Raw genomic sequence first — 15731 nt, forward strand, 5'->3', positions numbered from 1 at the left:
GCTGATTTACACTTTCCTGCAACCTTGAGTGGATAACTCGTATGCCCCATCTCTATTCCTCATCTGTGAAATGGTGGTATTGACATTTCCGCACAATTGTAGTATTAGGTAGTCTATTAATTGGTCTAAGGAAATACCCAATGTATTGCTTATTGAGAATGTCTTTTTAAAACCTCATTTGCTCCAAAATAAAGATCCAGTCAATTAAAAGCATATCAGCCCCATCTTATTTAATTCCTTCAAAAGCATCAGCTAATGATTTCAGTATTACCTATTAGTTCTGTATTAGACCTAGCAATTTGCAGTAACTTACTTTCTCTGCTTTAGTATATATGTAAATCTGAGCTACCCTGTCTCTTGCATACTTTTACCATTTCTGAAACTTGGGTCAATATGTTTGTTGTTATTGTTGTTTTTCTTTTCTTTATTTTTTAATAACCATCCCTTTACCCATTTGCCCTTTCTACAAAGATTTTCTTTGTTTACATGCATTTTTGTTTTGTTGTTGTCGTTGTTGTTTTTCATCTTTTTTAAATGAGCCTAAAGGTAATTGTATTCATCACTGTATGCTGAATTACAATAGCCACTTTTGAGACTAGTGTTTGTACAGTGGAGCCCACTTGATGATGATCTGATGTAAAAATAAACCCAGGAGAATAGATTGACTGAGCAACACTATACCAGAATACACAATATATAACACTTGTCAGAGAAATTGGACAATGATAAAATGAAAGATGCCAGAACTCCTTTGACCTGCTGAAGTTCTACTGTGCAACAGCACAACACAGCTCACCTTTTAATTCTCCAGCTTTTAATAGTACAAGCAGTCTGAAAATTGAAAATAATAAGAAGAAATAGAAAGGCAGCCTAGGTAAGAGATTCTGCAATGCAGAAAGCAAAAAGGAAAAATTATTGTCCCAAACTTTGGAAGGCAGAATTGTTTGTTGGTTTGGCTTTGTTTCTAATCAGAAAAGGACTGGTGCTTGTACAGCTTCAAACTATGGAATATGATTATGTTGGTTTGATTGCTTCAATTGAAATGTTTCTAACACTGATTTCCCTATCTAGGTGTTAAACAAGTGTTAAAGATGACTATTATTTGCCCTTATAAAAGCTTTTGGGAAATCAAACACACTTATCATAGGGTTATGTTTTCATTTGATGTTTCTTAATAGTGAGGGATTTTAGCTACATGCCTTCCCTTGGAAAAAAAAAAAAAAATCAGAAACTTCTTGACTGGATGCATGGAGTGAGCACATTGAAGCACAAGAGTGCCAGGGAGCTCTTTTCAATACTCTTTGCATTAACTACTGTTGTCATTAAGGGTACAGACCAACTGTGGTATGGAAATCTATAGACACATACCCTAAATGGACCATTGACTTAAACACAGGCAAGGACACTATGTCCATGGGTGGAACTGTCTGTACTGTTGCATGGTCATAGTCTCATCAGGAAATGGGAGATAGAAGGGAAGTCACAGAATCAAAGAATCACAGAATCATCTAGGTTGAAAGACACCTCCAGGATCACTGAGTCCAACCTCTGACCTAACACTAACAAGTCTTCCACTAAACCATATCGCTAAGTTCAACATCTAAATGTCTTTTAAAGACTTCCAGGGATGCTGACTCAACCACTTCCCTGGGCAGCCTGTTCCAATGCCTAACAACCCTTCCAGTAAAGAAGTTCTTCCTAATATCCAACCTAAACCTCCCCTGGCACAACTTTAGCCCATTCCTCCTCGTCCTGTCACCAGGCATGTGGGAGAATAGACCAATCCCCACCTAGCTACAGCCTCCTTTAATGTACCTATAGAGAGCAATAAGGTCGCCCCTGAGCCTTCTCTTTGTCAGACTGAATAATCCCACCTCCCCCAGCTGCTCCTTGTAAGACTTGTTCTCCAGACCCCTCGCCAGCTTTGTTGCCCTTCTCTGGACTCGCTCGAGCACCTCCATGTCCTTCTTGTAGCGCAGGACCCAAAACTGAACACAGTACTAGAGGTGAGGCCTCACCAGAGCTGAGTAAAGGGGGACAATCACTTCCCTAGACCTGCTGGCCACACTGCTTCTTATGCAAGCCAGGATGCCGTTGGCCTTCTTGGCCACCTGAGCACACTGCTGGCTCATATTCAGCCGACTATCAACCATCACTCCCAGGTCCTTCTCCGCCTGGCAGCTCTCCAACCACTCATCTCCCAGCCTGTAGCTCTGCTTGGGGTTATTGCGCCCCAGGTGCAGGACCCAGCACTTGGCCTTGTTGAACTTCATGCAGTTGACCTCAGCCCATCGGTGCAGCCTATCCAGATCCTCCTGCAGAGCCTTCCTAGCCTCAAGCAGATCGACACACGCGCCTAACTTGGTGCCATCTGCAAACTTACTGAGGGTGCACTCGATCCCCTCATCCAGATCATCAAGAAAGATATTAGAGAGCTGGCCTCAGTACTGAGCCCCGGGAGACTCCATTAGCCTCTAACTGGATTTAACTCCATTCACCACGACTCTTTGTCATGGCTAACCAGCCAGTTTCTAGCCCCATGAAGCATACGCCAGACCAAGCCAAGAGCAGCCAATTTCTCAAGGTGAATGCTCTGAGAAATGGTGTCAAAAGCCTTACTGAAGTCAAGGTAGACCACATCCACAACCTTTCCCTCATCCACCAAGCATGTCACTTTGTCATAGAAGGAGATCAGGTTCATCAAGCAGGACCTGCCTTTCATAAACCCGTGCTGACTGGGCCTGATCACCTGGCTGCCCTTCAAGTGCCGCATGATGACGCTCAAGATAATCTGCTTCATGAGCTTCCCTGGCACTGAGGTCAAACTGACAGGCCTATAGTTTCCTGGGTCTGCCCTCCGGCCCTTCTTGTAGATGGGCATTACATTTGCTAGCCACCAGTCAACTGGGACCTTCCCCGATAGCCAGGAATGCTGATAAATGATGGAAAGTGGCTTGACCAGCTCTTCCATCAGTTCTCTCAGTAGCCTCGGTGGATCCCATCTGGCCTCATTGGCTTGCATACATCTAAGTGCTGTAGTAGGTCACCAACCATTTCCTCATGGATAGTAAGGGTCACATCCTGCTCCCCATCCCCTTCCACCAGCTCAGGGTACTGGGTATCTAGAGAACAAACAGTTACTGTAAATTCACTTTTAACTACAAGATGGGATGAAGAGCAACATAATAATGATACCCAGCCCTCCATTCTGTTTCCTAAACCTGCTATTCTTTCAACTCTGAAGGAAAAGACAGGGAACTCTGTAAAGTTGTCTCTTCCCATGCCCGTGTGCTCCTCTGACAGAGGACAGCAGACATAAAGAGAGGATTCAGGGGGTTTTGGTCAACGGCAAGTTGAATAGAAGTCTGCAGCATGCCCTGGCGAACCACATGGGGGATGCATTATTCACAACATTGATAGCTGGTCAAGGGAAGGGATTGTCCTGCTCTGCTCTGTGCTTGTATGGCCTCACCGTAAATCTGCATGCCGTTCTGGGAGCCAGAACATAAGGACATAGAACTATTACAAAAGGAGGCTGCAAAAATGGTGAAGAGGGGAAGATGTGTGAGCAGCAGCTGAGATCCCTTGGTTTGTTCAGCCCAGAGCAGAGGAGGCTAAAGGGGGGCCTCATGGCAGCCTGCAGCTTCTTCATGCGGGGAGTGGAAAGGCAGGCACTAAGGTCTGCACTCTGGGCACAGAGACAGGACCCCAGGGAACAGCATAGAGCTGCTACAGGGGAGGTTCGTATTGGATACCAAGAAAAGGTTCTTCACCAGGAGGGTAGCTGGGTGCTGGAACAGGTTCCCCAGGAAAGTGGTCATGGCACCAAGCCTTGGAATTCAAGAAGCATTTGTACAATGCTCTCATGTGGTCTGATTTTTGGTTGCCCCTGTGCAGACCCAGGAGTTGGACTCCATGATTCTTTTGGGTTCCTTCCAACTCATGATTATATTATTTAGATATTTTTTCTTGTATCTTGGAGAGGTTTCTGCCATCAATCTCAAGTTACACCCTAATGGATATTCCCTTTAGTATAGGGAAGTTCAAACAATTATAGGAATGATTTGTAAGGTAGTTGACAGGTAGCTGTGATAGGCATTTGTGAGATAGCTGTATAGAAGCAATAAGGCAGGATGCAAAGTGGGGCATGTTTACAGGTAATATGCCTCAGACTCTGTTCTGAGAGTGGTATGTCTATGTTCAAACCATTGTACTGTGTTCAAGCAGAGGCTGATGTCATTAGATGTGAATCTCTGGACAGCGTTTGCAGTTCTCTGTATCGTTGGCAAAGGCAGAAAGAAGAAGGCATGAGAAAGGAGAAAGAATGTCCCCATCCATTATAGAAGTATGTCCTTAAGACATGTGTCCTTGGAAATGTTATTTCTCTGTTCTGCAGTGAGCGTTTATATGTTCCCAGCCATTGCATGGCTTCCGTTCTGCAGAGGGGATAATAGCAATAGAATTAGATTTTTATATTCACAAAGAAAGGTCAACATATGCCTTTATAAACTTTGAAAACATCCTTTTTGCACTTTCTGATGATCAAATGTGTTGAAAGAGCCAATCAATTAGATGTAAACATTTCATGTTCAGCAGTGTATAGTCAAGCAGGACAGTGTATAATGGAACACTCCAAAATAAAGAGTGTACAAAAGTACATCCCTATTAAAAGCATAGATTTATTGACCTATTGATGTGTTTAAAAGGTCTCTGCTCTGAAACTAGGCTATATGTAAATAAGAACAAATGAAAGCAAAGGACAAATTCAGAGGAAGAATTGAAACTATATGAATCATTCAGGCTTTCCACAGCTGAACTTAAAATCATTTTTAACCTGTGCTTGCATCTAATCTTGAATTCTTTTGTAAGCTAAATAAATAAATAAATAAAAGTCAGTTTCTACAAAAGCAATTCTTACCAAATTAAAAGACTATCTTAACACTCCTGACTGACTTATTGTAAAATCATAAACATTTTAAAGGAGAGAAATAACAGAATTTATGGCAGACATTTTTAATCACTTTAGAAATATGGAACAACACACCATGAATATTTAAAATGACTATTGAACAGAATATATTCATTCCCTAAAAGAACAACACAAAAACAATATTCAATTTATTCAGTTCTTATTTTTAGATTCATTCAAGTCCATAAATTCTTGCTCTTCTTCTTACAAAGTAAACAGTGTACTTTACAATCCACTCTTTAGAGATAAAGATAATATTTAAAATGCATTGTTATGATTTCTGTATCTATAACCAGGAAACAATCATGAAGAAAAAAAAAATAAATATATATATATATATATATGCATAATTCTACATATATGCTTACATGTATTTTAAAACTAACACTACCTCTTCTGACGAGCTCATTGCCTCAAGATATCTTGGGAAGCAAAACTTCAGGAAAGACTTAGGATGCTGACAAATGATCTCTGGCAAATCTGCATTCACAGGTCTACCCTGCTTGGAAGTTCACCTTGCCCCTATTCTGCAATTCACACTACCCCAAAGCACAGTCAGTGAAAGAAAAATATACTCTTCCCTGAGCTGTTCCAGACTGAAGGTTTTGCTATTCATTTAAATAAAGCTGCTGATCTTCATGATGGAGCAGCTGAAGTCTAATCACATGTCTTTTGCCAGCTTTGCTATAGGTCTAGGAAAGGGAAAGACACCTAGAAGTAGCAGTTTCTTATATCACTGATACAAGATTTATCAAATCTCAACTAACAGAGACTTTAGGTGTTGTATATACAAAAGGACAAGGCAAAGTTAAATGCTGAAAGAAGGTGGTGGGAACAGAGAACCCACAACAGGTATTACACATGTAACATTTACTTTGATGATAAAACTTCAGTTGAAATAAGCTCAGACAGCTGAATATATTTGCCAATCTGATACATAAACTATGATGCTTCAGTGCGTAGCTGTATTGGGTTTATGTGGCAAGGCTTGGATAGCAGGAAGAATGCAGGGGTGGCCTCTGTGGGCAGAGAGCCAGCTTCAGCCAGCTCCAAAAGGGACCCACTGCTGCCCAGAGCCAAGCCAGCGCTGGGAGCGCAGACTGAAGAAAAAGAGGGAGAAAAGGCTGTGCAACAGCAACTGGGAGAGACAAGTGACAACCAGCCCTGTGGACCCCAAGGTCAGTGCAGCAGGAGGGCGGGAGTTGCTCCAGGCACACAGCAGCAGTTTCCCTGCGGCCTGTGGAGCAGGCTGTCCCCCTGCAGCCCGTGGGTCCCACATGGTGCAGATCTCTACACTGCAGCCTGTGGAGGAGCCCCCAGTGGAGCAGGTGGATGTGGCCTGGAGGAGGCTGTGGCCCATGGAGAGCCCCCGCAGGAGCAGGCCCTGGGCAGGAGCTGCAGCCCGTGGAGAGGAGCCCACGCAGAAGCAGGGGGTCTGGGGGGAGCTGCCGCCCGTGGGGGACCTGTGCTGGAGCAGTTTGCTCCTGGGGGATGGACCCCATGGTATGGACCTATGTGGGAGCAGTGCTTAAAGAGCTGATGCCTGTGGGCAACCCCCACAGGATTAGTTTAAGAAGGACGGCATCCCATGGGAGGGACCCCACATGGAGCAGGGTAAGAGAGTGACCACAGAGGATCAACACAGTTACAGAGGGACTGCAGCCCCCATTCCCTGTTCCCCTGCACCACCTGAGGGGAGGACATAGAAGAGGGTGGATGGGGAGGAGAGAGATGTTTTTAGTTTGCTTTTTGTTTGAAATCACCACAATAATGAATCACTATCAAATGAGATTAGGAAGAAATACACTTAAAGGAAAAAAAAAAAAAAGTTATATAATAAGCAGTTATGGATATCTTTTTTGGCTGAGGCATCAGTTACGGGCTAATGTCAGAGGTGGGAGTCTGGATAAAAGGCCAATTTTGTGATACAGAATAACTAATGGGATGGTTTACATAGCTGTAACCCATGTTGAATCGCAGCACATGATCAAACTATTAAAATATTCTTAAAGGATGAATGTCACCAAAGAAATGTTGATCTTCAGGCAAGTGGCAGAAGTGTAATTTCATTTATATATAAAAATCAATGAATCCCCTTCAATTTGAATGTTCTAAATACAGTAGAAAGAAGTGTTACATTAAAGAGTTTAGTGGAATGTTGGTGAAAAGGTAAAAAGTTTTAAATTGCACCCACTGAAGATGAGCAATGATTTGTTGATCAGATACCTGTTATTTGAGGAAAGACTGATGGTTTGGGAAACCCAACTTGAACATAACATATTTGGGGAGTACCAATTTATCCTGGTGTTTCACTTATAGTATCTTTCCAATGCCTTGATTCCACCAAATAAAATTTGCTGCATTCCCAGATGACAAAAGACAAAGTTGTTGGATCATTTAACTTCTCATAGTACTCCAGGAGGAAAAAAAAAAAAAAAAAAAAAAAAAAAGAAAAAGTGGAGGGAGAATAGTAAAAGACATGATGCTGAGTTATTACTAAAGTTGTTCAGATGGATGTGCAAGGCACTTCAAATAGAAGGAGGAATGTCTCAAACATTGTTCAGACATCAGATAGAACCTTCTGTGTGAGATTCAAAAATGTGGATTAACATTTGGGAGTAGAAAAATAGTTTTTAAAAAATGGTTATCTATAGAGTTCAGCAATCTTAATTTATTTGTATATCTGTTGACATCCACCTACGTGCTCACAGTGAAACACATGCTTACATCAATCAAAACATAAATGTCAGATACCATCATCACTGGAGTTATACCATCTTTGTGAGCTATCTATAAAGTATTTCTAATCCAGTTTAACCCAGAACCCTTGGAAAGGTTGTGAGAATCATTTTTCTGAGTCTTTTGCTATCTGGGTTTGAAATTAAAGAACTTTCCGGGCTTCTTCCAAAGGTTAATTATCAAAGCACTCTTGTTGTCATTTGTGACTTACCTGTATCCTTATGCTAAAATATGTCAGAGTTTGTTTTAGAATAGTTCCATTGGAAAGGACTTACAAAGATCAAGTCCATCTGCCTGAGCAGTTCAGGGCTAACCAAAAGTTAAAACATGTTAATGAGGGCATTTTTCAAATGCCTCTTAAATTCTGACAGACATGGGACATCATGCTAGGAAATCTGTTCCAGTGTTTGATCACCCTCATAGTAAATATTTTTTTCCTAATGTCCAGTCTGAGCCTGCCCTGTGTCCTGACATCAGTTACCAGGAAAAAGAGACCAGCATCACCCTCTCCATGTCCTTTCCTCTGGAAGTTGCAGAGAGTGATGAGGTCACCTCTGGATCTTCTTTTCTCCAAACTATACAGCTCAAGTGTCTTCAGCCTCTCCTCATAGAACATGCCTTCCAGCACTTTATCAGCTTTGTTGCCCTCCTCTGGATGCTTTCGAGGACTTTAACATACTTTTAATATTGGGGAGCCCAGAACTGCATACAGTATTTAAGGTGAGGCTGCACCAGTGCTGAAGTTAGCAGAAGAATCACCTCTGTCTGGCTGTGCTGTGTTTTATGCACCCAGAAATGCAGTTTGCCCTCTTGGCTGCCAGGACACACTGCTTTTTCATTTTGAGCCTGCTGTCAACCTGCACAGTTTTAGTATGCAAAGCATGACCACCAAATCTGTGTTTACATGATAGAAGAGAATGGCTCCGAAGGTAATAGATTTTGCCTTTTAAAAGAATTTGCAATATAAAAAAAAATGCATTTAAGTGGAAATAGATCTAACATAATACACATTTTAAAAAGCTGCCTCAAAATTTATTTACCTGGAAGAACAGCTGTTCTGGTCTCCTGAGTAAATAATTAAATGTTTTAAAGAAACTGCACATATACATATTTACCTGATTGAATGGAACAAATATAGCCAATATTTTTTATCATACTTGGAATACATAAAGATTATTTCTGCAAGGACATGAGCCAATATGGTCCTCATCATTTTGTAAATTTGTCTTGAGAACAACCTTTAAATCTGAGGTAGAGGTGCTTTTTTTCTTTTCTCTTTTTCTTTGGGGGGGTGGAGAAATGCAGATGACTAGAAGGAAAGAAAAAGGAAAAGGAAAAGGAAAAGGAAAAGGAAAAGGAAAAGGAAAAATATTCTGGTTTTACACTCTCAAAACAATATTCTAATTCTCTTTGCTGACATGCATTTTCTGTTATGCATAGCTATTCTTGCAGTTTGAATTTTTATGCTAGTTGTTTTTCAGTTGCAGAAGACAGTGAGAACATAGACTAGGAAAATATGACGGAAGGTCTTTGAGTAGCCATTGAGGCTTCTGGTTAGTTTGGAAATGAGTGGCGTAATTCCAAACTCATGGCCACAACAGAGCAGAGGGACTGACAGATCTTCATGCCTAACCTGAAAATGCAATAACATACAAATCCATCTCTATGTGACATGCATGAGTGCTGCCCACACAACAGCAGGAACCGCTAAAGACATTCAGCTCGATGGCTGCTGGTATTCATCGACAGCTGGTTTCTGTAGGAGGCAGAGTTAGAAAATGTCATGTTTTATGAACCTGCCTCCTTCACTCTGAGAATTCCAGTGAAAGACAGAAGCAAAATAAAACTCTTGCATTATGCAAGCAAGCAACATGGAAGACATTTCAGACATTTCCAGTTCCTACTATTTTGGCTAAAGCTCTAGTATCACACATGCTTTTCCTTCTTTGAATCACAAAAACAACTGTAGATTTCAATGCCATCAATATTAATTTGGTCTAGTTTGTTTCTTTCATTTGTTTCACTCATATTTATTTATTATTTTCTGTGCCTTAAAAATAGTTCTCTCTACATATGAAAGGAACTCTCTGCTGTAAATACCAGGTAAAGTCTACTTTCTGGAGTAGCAGGGTTATAGTGGCTCTAAAGTAAGGAGTGGAAAGAGACTTCCACTAATATTAATCTTTGCTTTCCACTACCCTTAAACCTATACAGGAATTCACACAATTAATTGTCAGTGTGTAAAATGTCTCTTGTAGTTTAAACCTGGCAGACAGCTAAGCACCACACAGCTGCTTGCTCCTTCTCCCCAGGTAAGATGGGAAAGAGAATTGGAAAGGTGAAAGTGTGAGAAGTCACAGGCTGTGATAAGGACTGTTCAATAGGTAAGCAAAAGCTGCAGATGCAAGCAAAGCAAATCAGGGAATTCATTCACTACTTCCCATCAGCAGGCCACTTCCTGCTGTTCAGCTACTTCCAGGAAAGCAGAGCTCGTCATGCATAACAGTTCCTTGTGAAGACAAATGCCATCACTCTGAACAACCCCCACTTCCTTCTCCCTTATGCTTTATGCTGAGCATGACATCGTATGTTATGATAGCCAATCCCTTTGGTCAGTCCGGGTCAGGTGTCCTTTCTGTACCCCCTCCTAAATTTTGTGCAACCCCAGCCTCTTCACTAGCAGGCAGTATGAGAAGCTGAAAAAGCATTGGTTCTGTGTAATCACTGCTCTGCAACAACTGAAATACTGATGTGGTATCACCACTATTTTCATTGAAAATCCAAAACACAGCATCATATATGCCTCGGTGAAGAAAATTATTCCAGCCCAAAACCATGACAATATATGTTCTCTGTTCCCATGAGAAAGAAATCAATGAGGGAAGGCAGGGAACTGGCATGGCTGAGCTGCTCTTCAAACTGAGGAGTAAGAAGGAAATGCACTGTCAGTGGAAACAGGAACATCCCAAGAGTACAGGGATGCTGTCTGAATGTGTAGGGAGGGGATCAGGAAAGCCAAGGCAGAGATGGAACTGAGCTTGGCTTGAGATGTAAGGGATTCTGTAGGTATAATGGTCAGGAAAAATAAATAAATAAATAAATAAATATTAAAAAAAAAAGTCCAAGGAGAGTGTACCCCTCTACTAAATGAGAAGGGAGAACTGGTAACAACAGACATGGAGAAAGCTGAGGTACTCAACAACTTCTCTGTCTCGGTCTTCACTGCCAGTTAGGCTTCCCACATCTCCTGCGTCCCTAATCCTCTAGGTGAGGCATGAGGTAGCAAAGTGTCTCCCACTGTAAGTGAAAAGCAGGTCCAAAAACACCTGATCAAACAGAACATACACAAGTCTATGGAGCCTGATGCCATGCATGCCAGGGTCCTGAGGGAATTGGCTGATGTAGTTGCCATGCCTCTCTCCATCACATTTGAAAAGTCATGGCTAAGTCCTGGGGCCTTCTGTGATGTAATCTGGTGGCCTTCTAAAATGCAATAACTGCATTATCTGACAGGGGAAGACTGACCAATGCCATCTACCTGGACTTCTGCAAGGCTTTTGACACGATCCCATGTTACAACTGAGTACATCAGACTGCTGTTTCATGTTCAACAGGAATTTGGCCTGGAAAAGAGGTCATAAAAGGCATAGCAAATACAGTTTTCACTCTAGCCACCTTTTATTTTTTTATTTATTATTTATTTTTATACTTTTTTATTTATTATTTATTATTATTTATTATTTTTACAGGTAGTGCACTGCTCTAAGTAGCATATATGAAAGGGAAGATTCTTTGTTTACCCAGGAAAGCATCAAGTTATTAAATCTGGAAAATACAACAATCAGATGCAAAGCATTATTTCCAAACATATGTGAAAGCCTGTAACAACCTTATCTGAATCTCTTTTACAAAAAAATAAGAGAGGAGTTTTCAGCTATATTCAACTTTTCTACCGCTTGAGCAGACACTGAAATTTCAGCAACACTAATATAAATTCTTTTAGGAGAGATGAATGAAGCTCTATTTTCACTAAGTATTGTGTGATGCAATCTTTTTCTATATATGAATTAAAAATGGGTTGAAAATTGGTCTTCTCTATTGGAAGTACTTAGCAATGATATGAGTGTTAGCATGCTATGCACCCCAGAAGACACATATAAGGGCAATTGTGACACTAGTTTCCATCTGATTCACCAATATGAAACAACAGGCAGGCTGTTTTCAGTCATTAGTAGGAAATAAGACTAAAGAAACATTGCTTTGGGATAAAGGAGGCTTATCCTCCTATAACATTTCAATACCTCAAGATCTAGGGCATATGAACTAGTTGCTGAAAAGATCTTGTGCTGTGGAGCTCATATGAAAATAATAGCTAAAATGATTGAAAGTGGTTCTCACTCAATTATCTGCCTTACCCTTTATGTTCCATCCATTAAGTAGGATTCCTTATATGCATGGTTTCTTAGATGTGTGTAGTAAAGGGGGACTTCAATCATGACCAGACCAAGACTGTATGAGTGCTTTAACCTTGTGAACCTTTCCTTGTTGATATGAGAAAGAACTGACCTGTCTTAGTTAGTTATGGGAGAGGATTGTAGCTGGGGGAGGGGGCAGGGGGTGCTCATGTACCCCAGAGTCAGATCTGTTTGTGAGAAGACTTTGAAGAGATTTCTAAATATTGGCTTTTATGAATTGCAGTTTTAGGTGTCTCATTTTTCCCCATATGTGATCTCCAGAGCCTATGTCTGGGTCAGGTGTCTGGCTGCCTTCAGGGATTGAAGCAAAGAGCTGGGCATTGCCATTATTAAATGGCTCTCATTTATGGATTGGACTCTTCCTCTCCTATATTTCAGACCATCACAAAAGTGGTGACAATAGCACTTACCTATTTCCCACAAATTATGAAAATAAATACAAAAGAACTACACTTAAAATCTCATACTGATTAAAACATCACACAGTAAATTTTCATTTCTTTTACCTCGGTTTAACTAAAGAATAAATTATTGCTTCCTTAGTATGTATGTGTATAAGATCTGTCACAGAAGAATCATTTTGTGGATTCTTAATTTAAATTCTGTTTTGTTTGGTTTTGTTTGCTTTTTTTAAAGGGTCGTGCTGCAGTTGTTGATTTTTGGTGGGGGGTAGTTTTTTAAACTGTTTGAAAGACAATGGCTGTTTCACTGATGAACCATAATCACATTAATACTTTATTCCTGTATTTGTCAATATATTAGTGCAATATTTTATTGCATACATTATTAACTGTTGCTGTTAAATGTTTCATGCTGGCCTGTTACATTTTTTATTTTGACTGATAAATTTTTGTGTGAGATACCCTTTTTATTCCTTTGGAAGGAAAAAAAAATTATAACATTACATTAAAGGAAACTTATGAGATCTAAACCAAACCTTGTAAATAAAAAAGGTGTTATTTTTCTGCCTCTTCTTAATCTTTCCCCCTCCTGTCTTCTTTCTTTGTGTGAGTGCTCCATTCTTTGCTCTGACACTGGAGGGTTTATGACTTTAAAGTCCGTACTGTTGGTGGCTGAGAACTCCTTGCTTTTTACATTATCTGTACAAAACATCTGTAAGTCCCAAGCAACAAGCAGGAATTGGTTCAAGAAGGCACTACAGATGAATCAGTAAGTACTACTGTCTACAATATAAGTTTATATTGTAGGGATATGCAGGGGTAGTTAAAAATATATTTTTTAACTTTTTAACTTTATAAAATTTTTAAACATTTTAAATAAATTAAAAAATATAAATTTACATTGTAGGGCTATACAGGGGTAGTTAAAAAAAATAAAAATTAAAAAGGAAAAGAAAAAGGAAACCCTACTAAAAATACCATTGTACGTTTAAACTATTGAATGGAAAGAGGAGAAAAAGGAAAGCAGGGCAATGCTAACTCCAGAAGTGAGGAAATTAAAGGCAAGATTTCTGAAGGCCCTCAGCACATGTAGATCTTTAATAGGAATCTCACGCCTGCATGCCTTTTGAGCCTTTGAAAACATTCTCCTGAAATCCTTCATCTCCTTTTCATGTAAATGTACCATAGCCATAACAAAGTCATAGAAGGCCTGCATACCCTTTGACATGAAAGGAAGGAGGGAGGGAAAAATGTAAATGACTGTTGAAGGGGTTATTCAAGCCAAACAAGCACTGCTTCAGAAATGGAAATCTAAGACCTGGGGAATCATGGAGAGGACCTAAATACTGAGAAAAGCTGTAAAGTCATTTCGTGTGGGGCTATAGAAGAGCAGACTAGGACTCTTTCCAGCTTCCCTCACTTCACTGTTACATTTCAGAGCAGAGATGGGCTGGAAATCCTGCTACTGCCTAAGCACCGTGTTTTTGGGTGCCGGAGAAAATTTCCCTGCGAGACATCTCCTGAATAAGTCAGGTCTTCTGTCATTAGTATTTGAAGGTGACTTCCTGTAAACTGAATAAACTGCTTCTTGATAGCAATATTTTCAGTAATGACCAAAAGAATGTTTAGTACATTTCAGAAGACTACAGACTTTGAATATACTTTTCCATTTTATGGGAGTTATTTTTCAATCAGGGAAGCCACCCACAACACCTATTTCCCCCTGGCTGTTTCCCAATGTTGTCTAATAAAGCACTTGAAGTCAATTTATTTAGATTATCCCTGCAGTCATTTGTGTAGACCATGGATTTGTCAGAAGAGATGTAGATAATTAGTCCTAAAGCAAAAGACTTAATTTCTTCCTTTTGCAAATACCAGCTGTCCCTCCTCATCAATCTACAGCAGGACTTAACCTTTTTTTCTATAAGTCCAGGGTATTTCCTCATATCCCTGTGGAGTACTATTTATGAGTGTGATTGCTAATTGCTATCATGTCACTAGATTGAACTGAGCTCTTGGTCACCCTTGACTGATCCTTCTTTTATCAACCTGAAATTCTTTTTTCATCTCCCGCCATAGTAATAAAATTGCAACCCTATCTAAATAAACCCTATCTAAAGTTGCTTTCTAATATTAAGTACTAATTATTAAATTGTCCCTGACACCAAACTTTACAGGCACTTTTACACACACATACATATATATAAAATTATCACATTTTGAACAGACTGACTGAACAGTTCAATGGTTTTTTGTTTAATTTTTAAATGGCCTATCATTTACTACTGTCACAGAAATTTTCTTTATGAATGCCTGCATCCACATATATGCATTTTTCAATCATATGCATGCACATGCCCATGCACTTACATCCCATGTAAAGGACTTTTATTTATATATATTGTTTGTCTCTGATGCATTTTTTTCCTTCCATAATACCTCATGGGTCTTTATTTTATTTTTTTCCCTTCAAGGGAGCTAAAAAGATCCACATAAGTCTTTAATGAAAAAGTGCCATTTTCATGATTATGTAGACCACATACATTCACATCATTTAAGCTATAATGTTAAAGTTATGTCAATATTGTTCTTTGGCACTTAGCTATGTGAACAAAACAAACAAACAAAACCAAAGCAAACAGGTCAAACCAAACCAAACAAACAAACAAAAACACCCACAACCTTGATTTTCATGAATTGCAATAAAGAGAGAGGTGTTAGGGGTGCCAATTTCCAGATGAACACACAGTACCAGCTCAGTTCTTGAACAGTCAGGCCAGACTCTGAAAGAAACAATTAGATTCCAAACTGCTCTAGGGAACCTCCACACATGGAAAATAGTGGCTACCATATCTATGTAACAGCCAAAGAAGGCTGATCTGTCAACTCACATTTGCTGTGTAAGTAGAGAGATGAGGGTCATGCCCCAGTTTTTTGTGTCTGATTCTGGGAGGAGAAATAGTGCTTAGCATCCTAAGCAAGAGACAGAACACTAAACTGCAATTATCAGTGACTCACCTTCTTTTGGCTCCAGTGACAGAAGCTTGCAATTTGGAGCTGGACAATCTGAGTTATTAATGGCTGAAGATGGTACACAGTGTATTGACAGCTGCAGCGTCAATGAAGATCATCAGTTAGTTAATCACA

This window comes from Netta rufina, assembly GCF_964035555.1.
Source record: "Netta rufina genome assembly, chromosome: Z".
Lineage (NCBI taxonomy): Eukaryota > Metazoa > Chordata > Aves > Anseriformes > Anatidae > Netta > Netta rufina.